This window comes from Leptodactylus fuscus, chromosome 7 (genome assembly GCF_031893055.1).
Source record: "Leptodactylus fuscus isolate aLepFus1 chromosome 7, aLepFus1.hap2, whole genome shotgun sequence".
Lineage (NCBI taxonomy): Eukaryota > Metazoa > Chordata > Amphibia > Anura > Leptodactylidae > Leptodactylus > Leptodactylus fuscus.
In genome coordinates, this window is record NC_134271.1 from 15,823,196 (window position 1) to 15,845,463 (window position 22,268).

Genomic DNA, 22,268 nt, shown 5'->3' on the forward strand with positions numbered 1-22,268 from the left:
GGAGTCTAGTTGGTATTTGAGGCACCAAAACCAACTGCACTGATTCCTCAGGAATGGTGGGGGATAGAGAAAAAATTCCAACTGTAGAGGAATCAGTGGCATAAGGCCTATTAAAGGATGCAAAGAACTGGAGGTGGTGAAAGGTTCTCTTTTAAAACACCTATTCCTATCCACTATGTACCATCACACAGCTGAGGGTACGTTACACTCAAACCTGGTCTAAACAGTTCTTTGTGTGTCAATGTCTCAGTGCAGATAAAGATAAGAGATTTGGAACGGGGCCACACGGTGGCTCAGTGGTTAGCACTGCTGCCTTGCAGCGCTGGGACCTGGTGTTCAATTCCCACCAAGGGCAAAAAACCATCTGCAAGGAGTTTGTATGTTCTCCCCGTGTTTGCATGGATTTCCATCCCATATTCCAAAAAGACATACTGATAGGGAAAAAAATGTACATTGTGAGCTCTATGTGCGGCTCACAATCTACATTTAAAAAAAATAAATAAAAAAATAAGAGATTTGGGCTGTTAATGTATTTAAAGTGACAGTACATAATTAATGATGTCCATTAGGTTTTTATCACTAATCCCCCTGCGTTTATTATATATGCCTGTTAATTGACTTTGCTTGCATTTCAGCTTATTGCTCTTTCCTGATGGTAGATCGGACACAAATGACCCAAGAAGGCGAAGCATATCCTAGGAAGGGGTTAATTCCATCCCAATAATCACAGGCCCTTAGCAGTCCTATAATGGGATTATTATACAGCTCGTGCAGTGTCACCTGCAGAACTTGCCCGGACACCTCACAGCCCGGGGAGTGGGTGTCACTCACCTTGTTTTTCCTAACGCCCTATTTTGCCGTATTAACACCCAGTTCTCGGCTAAGGCGACCATAACAAGAATCCTATACGGAGGTGCTAACATAATGCTCCATAATAGACACTGTCTGGTCTAGACATTGAGTGTTCTTAAAGGGGAACTCCACATGTCATGTTGGTGGCTGTCAGAGTTGAGACGATAGTTAGATAGATAGATAGATAGATAGATAGATAGATAGATAGATAGATAGATAGATAGATGATATTGACCTTCTATATTTTTTGAGGTCCCCATTACTATATGACATATTCCAAGTCTGCAGCTTGAAAATAGGGACAATCTGCAATGTGACACTTTTACAACCCTTTGTTACCCAGCTTGAACCCATCGCTCTGTATGTGAATCCCATCCCAGTGGCTTCTCGTGACCCCACATATGTCACCGTCATCACCGCACAACCCAGAATCCCCTGCCAGGGACATCAATGCTGCGACTGGAGTGGTTGCAGGCGGCGTCTTTGTATAGGGACCTGCCCATTGTCCCCAGTGTCACACTGTAGCGAGTCATTATAAGTATTGTGTCACAAGAGGGCCGGGAGACGGAGAGAACAATGAGGCCTGTGTTTTCCCTAAATTTGAGGAGCGCTCCTTCTGTCCCATGCACTGGCATTAATGAACGAGCCACGGGGGCTAGCAACAAAAGCCGCACAAGAGCCCAGTCTGGCAGCTGCAGGTCCGCGCCCTCCTTTATGTCTCTGCTCCTTTTATGTCTATGGAAATGAACTTCACCGAGTTCTCGTTCCCAGGCGGTGCAGATGACGAGTGCAGAACACATGGACGGACACAAAGCCGCGAATCTAGTGGAGGCAAATAATCTGATTGTCACCAGGAGGAGATAAGAGCATATGGCCGGAGGGAAGCGCGGACGGTTTTACCCCTGGACTGGGACTTTAGGGTTAAAGGTCACGGCTTGGTTAGACCAAACACTACACCCAATGTCATGGTAATTTCCGTACTATTGTAACGCAGGCCGGGGGACGAAATCTCATTCCGTAGCAGCGATCAATATGGCGGCACCCACTTATAAACTACTACACTGTCACAATAATAAGGCACAATATGGCCAGAGCTATTGATTCAATGACCATCAAGACCAAACCGTTTGGTCCCGACCAATGAAAATTCAGTTTGGGGACCGATGGTCCATTTTAGTCAGTGAAACATACAACCTAAACCCTAAATTATGGGGCCCTAGTTCTTACAGGGGGTTGTACCGGATTTGAGAAACATGTCCGCTTTTCTCCCAAAACAGCGCCACACCTGTTCAAAGGTTGCGTAAGGTATTGCAGCTCATTTCCATTCACAACAATGAAACAGGTTTGCAATACCAGACACAACCAAAGGACAGGTGTGGCGCTGTTTGGGCAGCAATGATTTTGTAATATTAGATAGATCGCACAAAGTCAAAATCCTTTACTCCACCATACTGCGGAAAGAAGGAGGACTGTATTCAGACTGGCGTAGGAAATACCCAAAATATTAGACAGTCCACCAAAATTGTTGTGTTTGGCTACAGTCACCTAAAGTGTATGGCCAGTGTAAAGGCTATAGTCACATGACTGCGCCGATCCTTCGCCAAGTCAGCACCAGTATTTACGGACCCATTGACTTGGCAGTTTCCAATCCGTGAAATAGTAAAGCATTCACTTGTCCGTGTATTCTGCTTGTGCGAACACTGCCTGAGAAAACGCAGCTCTTGGACGCGGCCCGGCCACATATCACACGGTCACCTATAGCCGACTCCTAGTACTAGATTACCCAGCAGCCGAAGTAACGTGAGGTCAGCTGTGCCTTCCCGATAAGGTTTTGGGTGTGTATCCCTTTAAGACTAATAACACCGCACCTCATAAACGAAGACTTCTCAGAACATTCCTCGGGACCTAGCGCCGTCTTCCAGCTCATTCCTTCTAGCACTAAACATCTAATAATAAAACCATAAAACAGAATTTTTCTTGGACATATTTACAAATTCTAGCAAAAAAAAAAAAACCTCGCGGCCGTGGACGGCCAATTCCACACAGAAGGAATTTTTCCGATTTTCAGCAAAAAGCAAAGTTCGCAATTGTCATCTGAAGGGTTGTGATGAGAGTGGTCACCCAGCTTTTCCAGACTCCTGAAGGGTAAATCCACCAAACTGTCAATCATTCTGTTCTCTGTGTCACTGCAATGGGTGTACGGTCATTCTGGGGTCATGGAAAGCTGGGTGATTTGGTTAGAGAAAGGGGTTGGCAAATGCTCAGATGTAATGGACGCTGTCAAAAGACGTCTTTGCGCCGTGAGGTCTGCTATGGTCCCAAGGAAGTGATCCTTAAAGGGTTATTCTAACCAGTCCCCCAATTTTGTGCCCCCCAGTTCAATGCCAATTTTCTATGAGCTGAAACAGACAGTTTGGACAATAAAAAGAGACTACGTCAGACATCACGAATCATTCACAATGGTGATAAAGCAGCTTGGTAGGCCCATGAAGTTGGAGTTATGTGTATATTGGTAGGATCTGGGTCAAACTGGCCCCTGAGGACTAAACTATAGCCCATGGATTACTTCCAGCTAGGCCTCAACATCTAGGTTGCCTAGCAATGGGCAACACAGTCAGTGGGTGACCACTACAATCCTCCATGCCACCAGAGCCAGAAAGATGGCAGCACCCAACACTCCCCAAAATTTTCCACCATGTTTATAACTGGCACCGTCTATGGTTTTATGGCAGATGTGACTGGGGGTCCTCCTAAATAGAAAGTCAAGGAAGAAGACCCCCCCAATCATACTACAGACACGGTATCTGAAAATAAAAAGGTGGTTGAAAATTGGCAGAGCGGGTGTTTGGGGGGGAGGGGGGTTAGTTATAAAAGTAATTGCACCCCATGTAGATAAAAAGTTTCTGGTCCAAACTCCATAGATCAATTGTTTCCTGGAAAATCCAGGAGGTAACTGGTTAAAGGGCCGCACAAGGCTTCCGCTGTCTGACGGGATGGGCCATAGTGACATTACATAATGAAAAACCTGTCCCATTCCAGGATACGAGCTCAGCTAAGTTGTCAGGGGAGTGTATGACGACAGGCTTGCTGACAGTTTCCAGTAACAACCAGCAGAATTACCCGATCGGATGTCTACGGCTGTCTAACCAATGTCGGGGTGGCCCAGGAAACCAGGTGGGCCCATGCTCTAACACAGGGATCGGCAGCTGCTGTGAAACTACAACTCCCATCATGCTCCATTCACTTCCATGGGAGTTCCAAGAACAGCAGAGCCAGTATGCATGCTGGGAGTTGTAGTTTTGCAACAGCTAGAGAGCCGTACGTTCCCTACCCCTGCTCTGACACAAGAATGGTCCAGCAGAAGACTGCCAAATTTGAAGGGTACCATAGCCTTATAGTAACCCAGAATAATTTTATATGGTGGGCCCATGATACTGCCACCCAACGGTGAAGTAAACCCGCCATACTGGCCACTCATAAGACCCCTGATCCAATCCGCCCATTCACTCAATGCTGGGGGACGTAGTCCCACAATTATACCACCCAAGTTACCCAATAGGGGGCGTAAGCAAACCCAATATTACAACACGAGGCCTATATCAAAGAATGGCATTAACCCTTGCTGCCGTTCTACCGAGATTTCCATAATTTTAGGGGCGACTGTTACTTTAAATGACTTTGCTGCCAGCGGGCTGTCAGTTCTAGATGGCGGCGGATGGTTATTAGCATGCAGATAAATATTTACCATCCTCCATAGAAAACACATGGTCAGACAGCGAGTGCCAATGTGACTGCCGCGTCTGTGTGCGAAGAGCGCTGCGGGAAAGACTGCAAGACTGGGGATCCTGAGCAGAGACTGGGGAAAGCAGGCCAGCCTGGAAACAGACGGCGCATTGTGGCGAGAGACCCAGAACACGGCGCGTTTCATGGCCCCTCATACTCCAGTGCACAGCGGGGGAGAGCTCCACGACAGCTTCAAGCCCATACAGGCAACAGAACCGTAACACAAAGCTCACACAGAGAGCGTCACCCAGCTTTCCTAGACCCCTGAATGGATAATCTGTTTAGCTTGCAATGATAAACCCATATAGATTTATAGGGGGTCACCATTGCAACTTCCACCATGAAATTCACCCATCTTTTCCAGACTCCTGAATATAAAACCGGCCCAAGAGATTTATTTTATCGGTCAGGAATCTAGGAAAGCTGGGGAACCATCTCCTTGCAGCTTCCACAGGGAGCGTCACCCAGCTTTCCAAGACCACTGAATGATAAAATCTACAGTTTTAGTTGTAATAGTCCCATCACATGACCCTTCTCTGTGTCTCTGATTGGCCAAAGGGGGGGAGGGGGGGGTTCACGCTCCGTTACTTGTATAGGCGGTGTGAATAAGGACTTAAAGGGGTATTCCAGGTGCCAAACCTGTGCACGGATTGTGTATGCCATGAGCAGAGCTGAGCTGCAATATTACATACAACTGTGGAATATCCCTTTAAGTGTTTGGTTTTTTTACTCCGCCTATACAAGGGGCGAGCTTGGACCCTTTTGGCCAATCAAAAACGCAAAGTAAGGTCATGTGATTAATCTCTCCCGTTAAGATGATTCGTGATAGAGTTTTTTGGTTTTTTTTTTAAATAATCCTGTACAACCCCTTTAAAGAGTTAAAGGGATCTCAGTAGACCTTAGGGAAAATTTATGAAACCGTCTTAGGGGGACTTTTGGACCCTGTCCTCCTGATCACTGATCCCAAGAAATTGGTCATATCCCCTGTCCTGTGGATGTGTCCATAACGGGACAACCCCTTTAAATATTCCCCAATTACGCAATAACCTCACAAAATGGAGAACACAGCGCCCCTCGGTTCTGCTTCTTTTTATTTTTGGAGGGCCACATAGTCTGCGCCAACTATGAAGAAAAGATAAAAGCCAACCCTGACACATAATCACAATGAAAGATCTAACGGCCTGCTTGTTGATGGTTTCCAGATTGTAAAATGTCTACAGGCAAGAAGAAAAAAAAAACTAGAAGGGCAACGTTAATGGTCGGGAGGAGCGTTACTTTAATTTCTCATACGGCTGGACCATGTGACCCTGCCGCCGAATTAAGACGACAGATTATAGCAGGAGGACACCAAATGGATCCTGTAATTTTCCCTCATTATCTCTGTGACTATTCCGTACTTATCTCTTCTTCATCTAAAGTATCATGAGCGGACACACCCAGGGCTTCACCATGGTCAGTGCGAGCGATGCACGAGGAACACGAGGATCTACCATTCACAACCACGCCTGTATGACGGGAGCTACTCCCGATGTCCATACAATGGGGCGTATTCTGAACCCCATCTGACTGAGCAGATGAATACAATCTATTGTTCTCTGTTATCAGCCGTGTTCTCTAATGGAGTGACTATAGATGTCTATAGGGTCTGGGGGTAATCTGGGCTACATGGGGAGACATTGAAGCACCCTTCGGCTGTTCTATAACCATTAGGCCTCGTGTACTCCAGGCCAAGGCTCTTCTGATGCTCCGTTTCGATGATCTGTGACAACGGAATGGAACGTAACCCCCCCCAAATGAAGTCAATGGGTGTCAGAAGCCGCTCTGATGTCATCTACCACAAAATCACCCTTGACCTGCAACACTTGGTCATGTGCATGTACCCTTACTCGGGTTATGAAATGGTTTAATTCGGAAATTTCACAATAAATTTTCATAAGTGACCCGTTGGACAAATCCTTGGGAAATACCATAAAATATATGTCAAAGATTTTTTCACTTTGAGTCAGTGGAAAAAGTGCCGAGTTCTGCTCCGTGTGACAGTGGGGAAAAGTGCAGCCCTCTGCCCGGCGCTGTGCCCTGCATGACATGTAGTTCAGGAATCTGTGTGCGGGGAATGTGTGTGTCATGTGTAGAAGGAAATCTAGGACGGAGATATGGCTCTATAGTACTGATACATAAGACACCCTATAAGGGGTGCTTGCTAGCCCTCCTCCTCACCTAAAGGGGTCATCCTAGATGAGAAATATATCCCCCCCCCTGTAAATAGCACCATTGTGTCTGATACTATATCTCTGCCCCATTCAAATCATTTAAGGTTAGGCTGCAGTACCCTAAACAGCCTTTGAACAGGGGTGGCGCTGTTTGCTAAAAAGCAGACATTTAGATTTATTTTTTTAGAGAGAGATTTTATTACGTAATTCTACAAGTTACATCAACAATTCTTCCTCCTTGTTCTCAGAGAAGGGAAGGATGGAACCTGCTACAATAATACCGACCCTGCAGGGGTCTTCCTATTGTGAGGGTCTGCTGTGATTTCAAGGGGATGTATAATGGTAGATCTACACACAATGTGCGTCATTCAGAAGATTCCTAGAAAAAAAATAAAATAAAAAAATAAAAAACAGCCCCCAATTACCAGTCACTTCCTGGACTGGTTTCCCCCATGCAGACTAATTTAAAGGAGCAGTCCTCTACTAGGCAATGTATTAGAAGGGTCCTCCGACAAGAAGTTGATCACTATTTGGGCCACTCACAATCAATTATAACATATGGGGAAAGGCAGCGACAAGTGTTCTATTTCCCTGCAGCTCCCCCACAGGAGAAAAGGAGTATTACACAGTATCTATTGTATCAGTTTATAGATTAGGATCCAGAATGCAGGACCACCTTCCTTTAATAATTCAATATTCCTTTACCAATCCCTTAAAGGGATGAAACTTAGGCTGCTTGTTTGCCATTGGTGACTTAGGAAGAGGATGCTTTCTGCTGCAGCAACCTGCCTCCTGGCTAGAATCAAAAATGGCTAAGAGGGTTCTCTTTTCCCTAACTACTGCTTTGAAAAAATGGTGCTGCCCTTGTTGCTCCAAAGAGCTTATTTGCATATGGATAATAACAGCGATATCAGATGACCCTAACCTATCTGCAGGCTGGGGTGATATGCTGGTTCTGGTGACACTAACCTATCTATCTGCAGGGCTGGGGTGATATGCTGGTTCTGGTGACACTAACCTATCTATCTACAGGGCTCGGGTGATATGCTGATTCTGGTGACAGTAACCTATCTATCTGCAGGGCTGGGGTGATATGCTGGTTCTGGTGACACTAACCTATCTATCTACAGGGCTCGGGTGATATGCTGATTCTGGTGACAGTAACCTATCTATCTGCAGGGCTGGGGTGATATGCTGGTTCTGGTGACACTAACCTATCTATCTGCAGGGCTGGGGTGATATGCTGGTTCTAGTGACAGTAACCTATCTATCTGCAGGGCTGGGGTGATATGCTGGTTCTGGTGACACTAACCTATCTATCTGCAGGGCTGGGGTGATATGCTGGTTCTGGTGACACTAACCTATCTATCTGCAGGGCTGGGGTGATATGCTGGTTCTAGTGACAGTAACCTATCTATCTGCAGGGCTGGGGTGATATGCTGGGTCTGGTGACAGTAACCTATCTATCTGCAGGGCTGGGGTGATATGCTGGTTCTGGTGACACTAACCTATCTATCTGCAGGGCTGGGGTGATATGCTGGTTCTGGTGACACTAACCTATCTATCTGCAGGACTGGGGTGATATGCTGGTTCTAGTGACAGTAACCTATCTATCTGCAGGGCTGGGGTGATATGCTGGGTCTGGTGACAGTAACCTATCTATCTGCAGGGCTGGGGTGATATGCTGGTTCTAGTGACAGTAACCTATCTATCTGCAGGGCTGGGGTGATATGCTGGTTCTAGTGACACTAACCTATGTATCTGCAGGGCTGGGGTGATATGCTGGTTCTAGTGACACTAACCTATGTATCTGCAGGGCTGGGGTGATATACTGCTGCTGACCCATCGATGTTGGAAGTTCTTAGTCTCATGTGACTGCTGAGACCAGTGACATCATCAGTTCCTTGCCATTGAACACAGAGGCCAGTGACTAGTCTCAGTGGTCACGTGAGGCTAAAGACTTCTGGCATTGATGCATCAGTACGAGACCAAAAACGGACACTCCCGCCGGGCAACGGAGCGCCAAAGACAGCAGAGCATACATTGTTTTTTTGTGTTTTTTTTATTTTCCGCCTCCGCATGAGTTGTTCCAATTCCTGGACAGCCCCTTTAAAATAAATGTCATAAGTCTGCCCCATAATATCTATACATACAGAGGTGTACTGTCGCACTATGGTGTACTGTGTCGAACAATAACAACTCGGTTATATAATCGCCAGATAACCATCACTGCACGTGGAAATTTACCTGGTACAGAGATGTCTCCAGGTCTTGGCAGGTTTTGCAGCGGGGCATTACTACGGCATGTGTCAGGCGGGATTAAGCGCCACGTTTCATAACATCTAACTCAATTCTGATGCCCGTAAAGTGTAAATTACATAACCGTACCCATGTCCGTTAATGAAGACTTGGCACGCCACTCATGTAATAACACGGCGCGGCCCAGGTTTATGTGCGTACAGCTTCTTACTATATAATACTCTGCTATTTCAGGATCTCCGCTGTCTGACAAGGTCTACAAACCTTACAATTTGCATCTGGTCAGGAAAGGTTTGTCGCTTTAGATATAGACAAGCAAATAGAGGACTTGAACGCGGCGAGGAACCGAAACACAAAGTATATTTCAGTGGAGCAGGAAGCAGACAGTGCCGTTCTCACAGTAGTGGCCAGACCAAGTACTACAGATCAGCTCTCATTCTCTTGAATGGGACAGGAGCTGCAGTGATCCAGTTCCACCACTACACAGAGAACAGCGCTGTCTGCTTCCTGCTCCATTCTCTGTGTATCTGCTGATCTATAGAGGTGCTGGGTGTCGGCTCCACCAATCTGATATTGATGTCCTATCTTTAGCATTTTTTAGCTTAGACAGGGTTCCCCTTCATCCAGTCCACACTTCCAAGGGCTCTGTGCCCTCTCTTGGTACCCAACCACCATACACATCCCCAAACTCTAATTCATGAGCTACAGTAATAATCGGGGGGGGGGGGGGGGGGGGGCAAGCTTAAAGGGGATGCCTCAGATTAGAAAAATATGGATTTTCTTTTTAAACAGCGCCACATTTGTCCACAGGTTGTGAGCGGTACTACTTCAATGCAGCAGTTCAGCAATACCAGATGAGACCTGTGGTGCCATTTCTTGAAGGAGGCAGCCATGTTTTTCTAATCTTACATAAATCACTTTAACCCTTTCAGGGTCATCATGTCCCTATTTAAAGAGCAGCTCAGTCATGAGACAATATAACAAGTGACTCATCTGGGTCAATCGGAAGCTTCATTGTCTTCATTAATTGCCCCAAATATTTGACCTCGTCCTAGGACCTGCAATTATCGTGACTTTGCACTGACATAACAGAGCTTATAATTACCGCCTACAGAACAGGGGCACATAGGGGACATAAATAAATATTTCGCAGGAAGTCAGTGAAAGGAAAACTACCCCCGCACATAGAAATAGTGCCCCCTTTTATGCCACAGACTCCACCCACGGGATCCCTCCAGTTGCTGACCAACTGCTATTTTACCATGAAATGGTTAACGGTCTCCTTTCTGACAGTGGCAGGCTGTGTATCATACATAGTCTCTATCCAGTGCACCAGAGGGCAGGGGAAATACATTTACAATGCTCAGACTTCCAAGAAAGGAAATCAGAATGGAGATCAAAGGCATTTATCCAGCCCTAGTGTGGTGAGGCCGGGTGACCTGTAGGCCAAACTCGTGACCCCTATAATTACCCTAATGGAAAATCACAGTCATACGGTTATAACCAGAGTCTTTTGGACCTTCCAGGACATCAGGGTACAGGGGCAAATGTTACTTTTGCACCACTTGTAGACCTTACAGGGCATTTTAGTAATATATTATTATTATTATTATTATTATTATTATTAAAATTGAATAAATTCGATAGGAATCCAGTCCCAGAAGACAAGGTTTTCTCTGGCGATACGCATCTGTCGCCGCCTTCCCCGTGACGTGCCAACCCCCTGTCACCGTAGAGGTCAGCCCGAGTTTACTTCTAATCCAGGTAGAATTTCATGCCAGCAGGTAAACACCTGGTCACATGACTTGGCGGCATCAGAGCGCAGCCGCTGTCACACACACCTGGCTATTCCGAGAACGTTTGAAACTATTACATTGTATACAGAAAAACAGGGACATATTCACACACGGCGACAAAACTGAACTAAAAAGATGGAGAATAGAGCGCAACTCAGCAGATTTCCAGTTAAACTGGATGTTTTGTATTTCCTTTAATCTGCCATGCCGTAATTTAAGGGGTGGTCTCACTGGATAGGTGACAAGTGTCTGCCCCCCTGGGGGTCCGACGAATGAATCGAGCAGCGGTCATGCAAATGTTTGCTTTGTATACATTAAAAAATTCTGATAATCCAGACCAGACCTGATACTCGCACACTACCAGGGCAGTAGTCAGTGACTAGTCCTTGTTAGATCCAGTCCGCACCGGCCCTATGGCGGCGCTGCACCAGATACTGCACATCACCCGCGGAGTCCTCTGCACTTGTATCCTCTGACAGCCATTGTCTCCCCTAAGCCCCTTTTTTTTTTTTTTTTTTATCTTCACCCTCTCTGCTCCTCCCCCATTCAAGAGCTCTGGTTCCCATGAATTTCCTAAAGTGGGGGCAGGGAGGCAAGCAAAGGAAAGCGATTCCCACACTGCAAATTCAATGCCTACAACAGTGACGGTCCGTCATTACTTCATCGCCTAGACAATTGTAGCAAACCCTCAGCGGTGAAGAATATTCCCATTCACTAAGCGCAAGCAGAGTTCCTAAACACGGTGAGAAAGTGGAATACAAAGTATGTTATAAAGTCGGAGAAATTTCCTTAAAGTTCCATCCCCATATGTATAAGAATCAGTGCAGAAGTCTAGAAGTGAATAGAGCAATGTCCGCCATGCACAAGGACCCCCGTCATCGACCTTTGCCTTGGGCGGCAGGTGCCCTATACAGACAGACTACTGTCCCTGGACCCCAAAGGTCGCCTTGCCATTCTAGAGGTCACAAAGTAGGAATGGGGCCCCCATATAGGATTTCCGGACCATCAATACTGGATTAATGGACGTTTACTGTAAAGTCTTAGAGGGTACAGCTGACCCCAGGCCATTTGGACAGGAGCGCTCACGTCTTCCTAGTGGAATAATGGAAAGAAACGTTCAGACTTGTTATAGAAGCCATCAGAAGACGCCGCCACACCGAGGTCCAGAGGCCGCGCCGTCCACTCCAGCTGTAATGTCGACAATTAAAGTTGCAGAAATATTGAACTTACCAACTTAGAAATGGAAAAATCTCTCTTAAAGTGAGACCTTAATATCCAAATAAATTATGCATTTTATGTAAGATGCGGGGGAGGGGCGGCAGGGCAGCGTCGGGAAGTGGAGCCGAGAGAGACTTAAGAAAAACTCTTCCAAATTCACATTTTTCTCAGGGTCTGGTAAAACTTGATAAAATCCGACATGGTCACCGCTGCAGCTTATAAAAGGAGGGTCATCCAGCTTTCCTAGAGTCCTGAACAGTATAATAAATGGTACGTGAAGGATATATCGCTATATAACTAGTCAATAGACTTTGAGTCAAGTTTTTACTAGATTCTTGGCCTCTGCTTGTTGTCAGTGAATGAGAACCATCTTGTTTACACCAAGAGGCCAGACACCCGTACAGCGAAGGCGACGTTCACCATCGCACTGTAGGTTTCGTTTTAAGTTTCATCAGATTTGCCAAGAACAATAGCATGGAGATGGGAACCTTGGTGAAATTGGCCAGCCCTATTATTAGGCAATAGGATCCGTCAGGTGCCGAATTTGGCAAAGCATCATGGCTTCTGTGCCAAGTAGAAGGTATAACGCAGCGGTGAACACAGCTTAAAGGGGTTGTCCAGGAATTGAACACATCTCAGAGGAGGGCGGGGAAGGTGTCAGCGCCACACGCTGAAGCCAGAGTCCTCATCGACCACAAAGAATGATATGGTGACATATGAGTGACGTCACCGGGTCCTTTACAGCCAATCAGTGGCCTCAGCGGTCAAGAGTGGCACCAAATATCCAGCTGTGAAGTGACCACGTGCACCCGAACAGAGAACTGTAGTGGGCAACATGGCGGCTAAGTGGTTAGCGCTGGAGTCCCGGGTTCGAAGCCAGATTTGTAGGTTTCCTCCCACACTCCAAAGACTTACAGATCGTGAACTCATATTGTGAGCCCTATATGGGACAGTGACTGACAAGATCTCTAAAAAGATGGCACACATTCCTCTATTATTTATCCAATGACTGGATAACCTCTTTAAAGTGGAAAGCCCCTTTAAGGGACCCTGAAAACCATATAACGACTTCCTATTGACCCACAGATGATGTCAAGTGATATTACAGTGGGGGATACAGAGGTAACAAGCGATACTGAGCCCTGGGGCATAACATAAGGCGACACCCGTATCATAGACAGCACATGGTAGAGGCCTTGGTACAGATTTAGAACTGGGACCCACATGATAATACGGAGGTGACATCATGAGTTGCGGGTGTATTGCTATTTCACCATACACAAACCATCTGCTCTGCTATACCGAAGCCCAAGTGTGGGAACTTTTTGGTTTTGCAGAGAATAAAACTTCTTAGAATTAACACATCACCTCTCCCTCGCTCCCCTCATGCCAGGCTAAGAAATAAGCACAATGCCAGTCTGTGGCAGGAAGCGTTTACATATAATTATCATCCTAATGATAAATTTAGATGTGCAGTAACACACCCTTCACGGAGGTATTCGGGGCTGGCACCGTGCCATCTTCGCTGCAGTAACCATGTCGTAGGATACGCCATGAGCGATAAAAGGCGGCGTCCATCAACAGGAGTCGGATCACAACAAAGGCGCAATTAAAATGCTGAGCGAATTACAAGTCTTATCTAATAAGAAGGATAATAGATATTTATTTATATGTCGCCAACATATTCCATAGCAGTTTACACATCACCCGGGAGGAACCGGGCCGTAGGATCTCTACTTGCTGCCAATGAAGGAGAAAATCAAGGTCCTCTTCAGTTTATGAGACCCAGGACTAAGGACAATGGTCAGGGTCATTGCTAAAAAATTTTTACACCTGGGGTAAAGATTCAGTTTGCTGCCTCACTTCTGTCTCTAAACCAAACTTTCCAGGTTATCCAAAGTCTCCAGGTGGGCCCCAATAAGAGGGGTGACCCCCTGAAGTCATGGAAGAGTGGGTAAATATCCTGAGCCCCTGAATCCGCCATTTTACAGACGACGTGGTCAATTCATGTGTTGGCCACATCCCCCCCCCAAAAAAAGTGCAGCCAATACACTTGCCCATGTCACATGCAAAAATGGTTGTCACTCCAAATGGGGTGTGGTCTTGTCCATAAAAATTTTGTGTCGCACTATGAAGGCCAAAGCCAGACTATTGGCAAGTATGATCTAAAGCAAGGGTAGGGAACGTCCGGCTCTCCAGCTGTTGCAAAACTACAACTCCCAGCATGCATACTTGCTCTGCTGCTCTTGGAACTCCCATGGAAGTGAATGGAGCATGTTGGGAGTTGTAGTTTCACAGCAGCTGGAGAGCCGGACGTTCCCTACCCTTGCTTTAGATCATACTTGCCAATAGTCTGGCTTTGGCCTTCATAGTGCGACACAAAAGGTTCCTTATCCCTGATCTAAAGGATACAGCCATGGCCATGTTTGCACCTTCCAGGCACACAGTGCACATGTCCAAACCCATTGTGACCAAATTGGGACAGGAGCTTTGTATAGTAGAGACAGGTTGAAGTTCCAAACCAGAACTCGAGAAGTTTCTAAAGAAGTCACCTGATGTAAAAGTTGTTTTCCGCACCTTTGCCTCTTCCAGTTCAGTTCCCGGCCTCAGTTTCTAATGGAATAAATCTGGATTCCCACCCCAGCTACAGGATGGAAAACAGGATCAGAGGGTCAGCCAAAGCCATCGCAGGGTCCGTCAGGGGTGAAAGTAACCACATTCCGACACATCAGCGCTATCTCTCACTTTCCCTTTCAATGTGCCAGATGTAACATTGTATCTATCCAGGAAAAATGCAATAAAAAACATGTTCCTGCTTAAAAAGCAACTCCAGTGTATGTTGTCAGATCCACATCTGTTGTCAATGGCTTCTAGCTCGGCCTAGCCCGCCACCCGTGGGGTTTATCGCTCATTCCCATTTAGGCAGAGGGTAAAAGGTCCAAAGCTGACAAGAGGACGCGATGTAGTTAAAAACACGGTGTACAAAGGAAGGATCTATGCTTGTATGTCAGAACTCTGCACATGAAGCAATTCCCTATTATGCACCCATGATCAAAATCTGAGTGGAATGGGGCAGATAAGTCTAATTCACTGAGGCACAATGGCTGACACTTGCTATTTTATCATGTCCTGTATCTATTAGTTCACAGACCCCCATATATAAACTGGAGCAGACAGAAACTATAGGGCCCCTTCAGACGGTGTAAGCACGCCGCTCATTTAGACACGTATCCAAGTGCGGCGCTTCAAAACAGAGCCCATTGATTTCAATGGGAAGCGCGTGTATATGCCAATATACGCGCGCTTCCCATTGAAATCAATGGGCTCTGTTTTGAAGCGCCACGATCTGACACGTGTATACGTGTCTAAATGAGCGGCACACTTACGCCGTGTGAAGGGGCCCTGGCCATATTCAGACAGCCAAGAAGCAAAATCAATCACTAAACCAAAGGCTGGGAAGAGATATCCATTTACATATTATGGGTATCCAAATAAGCCCTAAGACAACAACCGAACATGTCTATGCATTATAATAACCTTGTCTGCTTTATTTCACCTGTGGGGGCGCTGTAGGGAAAATGAACACACGCGGTCAGGTTTCCCCAGCTGAGAACTTCTCCGTCATTGTCATAATGATGAAGTATCTGTAGTCAGTTATGGAATGTGAATGGAATCTGTGAATTCTAGGTAAAGAGATTTCTTATATTTTATCTGGTCTGTCAAACAAGCTTATCAAGTTCAAGACAAGTAACACAAGTTATTACTATAACATAAGAAACAACAATGAGAAACATTATATCACCTAGTAACCAAACAGAAATATTTGTGTACTAATCTGGAGTCACATCCTGTATTATACTCCAGAGCTGCGCTCACTATTCTGCTTGTGCAGTCACTGTATACATACATTACATTACTTATCCTGTATTATACTCCAGAGCTGTGCTCACTATTCTGCTGGTGCAGTCACTGTGTACATACATTACTTATCCTGTACTGATCCTGAGTTACATCCTGTATTATACTCCAGAGCTGCGCTCACTATTCTGCTGGTTGGTGCAGTCACTGTGTATATACATTACATTACTTATTCTGTATTATACTCCAGAGCTACGCTCACTATTCTGCTGGTACAGTCACTGTGTACATACATTACATTACTTATCCTGTACTGATCTTGAGTTACATCCTGTATTATACTCCAGAGCTGCGCTCACTATTCTGCTGGTTGGTGAAGTCACTGTGTATATACATTACATTACTTATCCTGTATTATACTCCAGAGCTGCGCTCACTATTCTGCTGGTTGGTACAGTCACTGTGTACATACATTACATTACTTATTCTGTATTATACTCCAGAGCTCCACTCACTATTCTGCTGGTACAGTCACTGTGTACATACATTACATTACTTATCCTGCATTATACTCCAGAGCTGCGCTCACTATTCTGCTGGTGCAGTCACTGTGTACATACATTACATTACTTATCCTGTACTGATCCTGAGTTACATCCTGTATAATTCTCCAGAGCTGCGCTCACTATTCTGCTGGTGCAGTCACTGTGTACATACATTACATTACTTATCCTGTACTGATCTTGAGTTACATCCTGTATTATACTCCAGAGCTCCACTCACTATTCTGCTGGTACAGTCACTGTGTACATACATTACATTACTTATCCTGTATTATACTCCAGAGCTGCGCTCACTATTCTGCTGGTTGGTGCAGTCACTGTGTACATACATTACATTACTTATTCTGTATTATACTCCAGAGCTGCGCTCACTATTCTGCTGGTGCAGTCACTGTGTACATACATTACATTACTTATCCTGTATTATACTCCAGAGCTGCACTCACTATTCTGCTGGTGCAGTCACTGTGTACATACATTACATTACTTATCCTGTATTATACTCCAGAGCTGTGCTCACTATTCTGCTGGTGCAGTCACTGTGTACATACATTACATTACTTATCCTGTATTATACTCCAGAGCTGCACTCACTATTCTGCTGGTGCAGTCACTGTGTACTCTATTTAATGAACACGCTACTTTATTTCAATGGAAAAAAACCCAACACTACTGCTTTTTAATGAAATTGTGACATAACGATGAGAAAGTGTCACAACCTGCATTACAACTTTTAACCATTTCCTCTTAAAGATACCGACATCACCTACACGGCCTTTACTGTAAAGATGGAAAATATCACTCACTAGTGACAAGGTGTGACTCAGCAGCCGGTGACCATGTTGTATTTAGTTACAAGCAGGCGGATAAGAATTGTTGCAAAAAAAAAACCTCACGTGCTTTTATTTCCCAGAAGAACTTTCATAGGAAACTATGAAATATTGCGTCACATTCCAGCTTATCGGGAGGATCTGTTGTGGCAACAGCTAACCATTAGTCAGATTTGCAGCAGGGTCCCAAAGGGGTTGTCAACCAGCTTTCCCAGACTCCTGAATGTCACAGCTAAAGGTGTATATGCCCTGCCGATAATGCTGTGACAAAGTTGGTCCAGACTAGCATAGTGTTCATTGTTGTCAGTCCCGTACAAGTGAATGGGACTGAGCTGCAATACCAAGCACAGACACTATACAACGTACAGCGCTATATTTGATACTCAGTACCAACCGAGTGTTGGCGGTCCTGGATGACAGACCAAAATTTAAGGACAAGTGATTAAAGGGGTTGTGTAGGACATGAAAAAACATGGCTGCTTCTCATGACGTGACCGCACGTCCATTGCTCACTTGTATATACGCGCTAATGTGTCTATGTATACAAAGATGAGGACGCAATGGTGACATGACCAATATGGCCCGTCCTATGTACCTATAGGTGGAGGTCAGACTCTCAAAAAACACGAAATCAGCTCTGTTCAGTGTTCACTGTCAGGTTCTTAATAAAGTTTATTGAAAAGCGAATATAGAATTAGGCCTCAACCATATGATCTTGTTACCCATAACAACCAACCAGAATTGGAAAGCAAAAGCTAAATGCTGATTGGTTGCCATGAGGAACAAAGACAATTTCTATACATGCAGGCCTGCGGCAATAAACTTTATTGATACAACGCTCCTTTAACAATCTGATAGGCTATCTACAATAACAAAATCCATTAGGTCTAAAGTCTATGCCGTGCACGTGGCGGCGGCGGCTGCTTTGTTGACAAAGATATTTTAATACAAGTTATTTATTAACTTCTAGCTTTGTCTATTGAAACCTGGTGGAAAATTTGAGGATTATCCTGGTGATGAGGGGTAGATTTAGCCCCATGAGCCAATAAAATTGCTTTGGGTGCCCCCATGTGATTATTATTATCCCCGTATGCCTTTTATGTGGCAAAGTTGTGTGTTATTCTGGTGCTAAATGGCAGATTTTGCCCCTTGAGCTATGTTTAGCCCAAAAAATTGCTTTGCATCTGAGTAAGGAATAAGTCAAAGAGATGGCGGAGGTCCTAAAAGTCAGACCCCCTCCCCATCAATAGGTAATGGTCAGGAACCCCCTGTATAAGCGGTCCATACGTGGGCGACTATTCATCTGAATCGCTGCCATGTTATACATGTATTACATGTTGGCGCGGTTGTTGGCTACATCAACCGCTTGAAACGGTTTCTAAAAAAGCTGAGCAAAGCCAACGTAGCCACCAATACAGATACAGGTACAACTGACATTCAGCTTTCTAGAGTCCTGAATGACAGATGAATTGCTTGGTATAAGAGAAGCTAACGCGCCATTGAATGTGGGCGCCATTGAATGTGGACACCATTGAGTCTTAAAAATTCAAGGAGAATACTCATCGATTTGCTGTTGGGGATATTTAGAAAGCTGGGTGCTAATACCGCTTGGGGTTTTCACCCAGCTGCCCTGCAAACAGATACTAATAACAAGTGCTGGAACTAGATTGTTAGCAAGAGGACTATAACGAAGGCCTCGGCCTACCTGTACGTAAGTGGAAAGCTGTGATTGCGAATCCTCCTCCAGGAAATGAAAGAGAAACAAGTCCGTCCTCGCAGCAGCGAGCCGTGGCTGCCTGGGGTGTAACCGGACACCTGGTCTCAGAGCCCAGGTAAAGGGCAGGGCTTCCCCAGCGCAGGTAAACAGTAAGGGGGGGCAACTAACCCATAGCCCAAGGTCACACGGACAAACTTTGTCTATAGCAGCGGTTTTTAGAAAGTGGGGCTCTATAGTATATATATCTATAACCTATTTCAGGGTGATGTACAAGGATTGTGGTCACATCAGGCCTTGTCCTCAGGAGCTCACAATCCAATACATGAATTCCTCTCTACTAGAGCTGTGAAATTTACTCGATCGCCGATCGGGATCCGATCTTTCCCAATCCCGATCACTCAACCCTAATTGTATATTATATACACAGTAGGCTTGAGCCGATCTTGAGATTTCAAAATCCGATTTCTGATCATTTTCCAGCCGATCCCGATCGTGAAATTTGCTCGATCGCCGATCGGGATCTTTCCCAATCGCTCAACCCTAGTATGGAACCTTTAGGCAGGTAGTCCGAAATAAAGAGGGAAGACAAAATTGTTCAAATGCCGGATTATTTGGCTTTCTGGATTATCAGAAGACAGATAGGGATAAGTGTTCTGTTCCTTCCCATGACCATCCGATAATGCACCCATATTGATATCAATTTCTGGATATTTTTAGTATACTGACTTTTTCTGCTCTCTGACTGTTTCCACAACCTGTGGGATGATTCCTGAGGACATAGCTGGGAGCGGCCAGGAATTTGCTGCGATTCCGTGAATCACTCCCCCAGGAGCATCACAAGCTACGGCCAGGAGCTATTTACTAAACCGATCGCGCCTCATACCGCATGGCGTCCAAACGTGGCCTCCTCCTGCTCTTACACGATAAGGAGGGAGATTTGCCAACGCAATTATCTATACAGATCAAGTGCCGAATTATCAAATGTTCTAGATTATTAGACGATCATAGAAGAGTGGAGCATCGGCCAGGGATCCATCCAAGAATGGTGAGATTGGAAACTTTTTATGGCCTTCCTTTACCGGGGCAAACACTCAGTTCCACTCCTGGAAACCAGGGCAAAAGCCCAGTAAACCCAGCCAAACTCCAAGTGAATGGGGCATGCTGGGAGTTGTAGTTTCACTGCCAAAGTAGCAAAATCGCTGACCCCTGGTTTAAGGGGGAGGAGTTCGGACTACCCGCCGAAGGCAGCAAGTGGGGCAAGTTGGATTTCAACATGCCCAATCCTTTTGTTCTCAGGGGAGACAAGCTGCTGGTAAGATCTTACACCTTTCGAGAGCACATGCACACTCAGCCTGACCGAGTGTGTATATGTATGGGGGTGGGACAGGTGTCAGAAGGGATGGCATTCAGCTGACGGCTATGGGGAAGTGTACGACCTTCCATAATATCTGGCTTCCCAGAAAAAGAAGTGGCATATTTCGATAATCCAGAAATTCCGATAATCCGGAACTTCCAGACTATATCTATTGTTTAATGACAACTTCTTCGTTATTTACAGGGTTTTTCCATCAGACCTGTTATAAGACGCTGAGTGGGTGTCAGATACATGGGGAGTTCCCCGGTACAGATAAAACTTTCCCCATGACATAGGTTAAATATCTCAGTCCCAGGAGTCACATTATCCAGGGAAGGGGGGGGTGTCACTCATGTGGAGGTGGAAACCCCCTTAAGGTTTAATTCACACATAACAAAACTTACAGAATTTCCCACAACTAAAATTAGTTCCAATCATCCGATACAGATTTCTGCAAGTTGCGAATGTAGGATGAAGGTGTGAATACAGCCTAACATGTCATAACACACAAAAATTAGAGACAGGGTGTATGTCACCATGAGAATGATTCAGGGCGCCTATTGCTTAGGCTCGGGCTACATGGCAACCTGTCATGTGACCAAAGATTGCTCTGGACAAGGGTTCTGCAACTGCAATCCCGGGGTCGCAACAAATGCATTCACTTACATTAGAGAAGGGTCATGGCCACTTTGGGTGACTAGAGTAGTCCTAGCCTAAATGGTCAGATACATATCTATACACAGAAATACAATGTAGCAGAGTTGGTAGAGTTCCCTTTAATCCAATGCAAAAAGTTACTCGATTAGAGGAGCGCCTTGTCCTATTGCAATAATACGGACACTACAATCTGCCCATATCACAGCAGTCTGACACAAGAGCAGATTAATATCTTACACCAGATAACAGACTCAGCATATTTTTTTAATTAATCACAGATAAATTAACCCCGTCCCAGCAAAAAAAAGGGTCACACAGTATTCAGCTCTAATCTGTCCGCACCAGGCAGAGTGTATGAAGATCCCTGAGCACCCCACACAGTCCCAGTGCCCACAGAGTGGAGCACAATAGAGACATCACAGTGCAGGGATCTGATTCAGCTCCAGCAAGGATTGCAGACGTGTCCTGGCAGCACACACAACCCTGCCTGCAGGGCTCCATACACTACCAGTGCTGGGAAACTGAGGATCTGTGCCCGGTTACTTGTTGGATCAGGTGCATATGAGAATTAACACATGAGGAATGAGTGTAGGGAACAAAGATAAGCCTGTAGACACAAAGACAGCTGGAACATGTAGTGTCCCTTTAAATCCCCCTCTCCCATTCTGCTATTATAGTAGTTGCTCGGTTCTTGTAAGGATCTACGGCTGCTGCGGATCTATCCCCTGGTTACCTGAGTGTCTCAGTAAGTTTTCAGCCTTCTCTGACCCTCCTGCCGTCTGAGATCCTCCTTGTAAGCTGCCAGCAGCTGCTCTGAGCAAACTTTTCTGAGTGATTCAGTGTGCATAGAGCAAGGACTATAGGGGAGGGCGCTCTACTGCCACCTGGCGGCCGAACTGGGACTGACAACAATACACAACGCCTGCTGCAGAAGAATAGACCAGAGGGAAGGGATCCCTAAAGAAGGGGTAGCATGTTTTAGGAAGGAGTCATATTGCTGACTGTCCAAGGACTTGTGGACTAAGTGCTATCTAGAGCTTGACTGCTCCTAGTACTTGCCCCTCCCGTCCCGACTACATAGTGGTGTTGTCGGGATCTATTGCAGCTAATAATACAGTCAGGAAAGTAAACCTGGATTATAAGAAACCTCCTTTTTGGAAATTTTACACCT

General features: G+C 45.5%; 1 protein-coding gene across 3 annotated transcripts in view; it reads right to left on the reverse strand.

The window, feature by feature from the left end:
* The window catches only part of CD82 (CD82 molecule), a 35,926-nt gene extending 14,006 nt beyond the window's left edge, over nucleotides 1–21,920 (reverse strand). Inside the window, exon 1 of one of the 3 annotated variants that reach the window (XM_075281208.1) lies at nucleotides 21,831–21,920. The gene's annotated coding sequence lies outside the window, so the exon portion shown is untranslated. Of the gene's footprint in view, nucleotides 1–19,074; nucleotides 19,094–21,830 lie in introns of those variants that run through there. The other 2 variants (XM_075281209.1, XM_075281210.1) reach the window with 2 other exon arrangements.
* Between the last annotated feature and the right edge of the window lie 348 nt (nucleotides 21,921–22,268).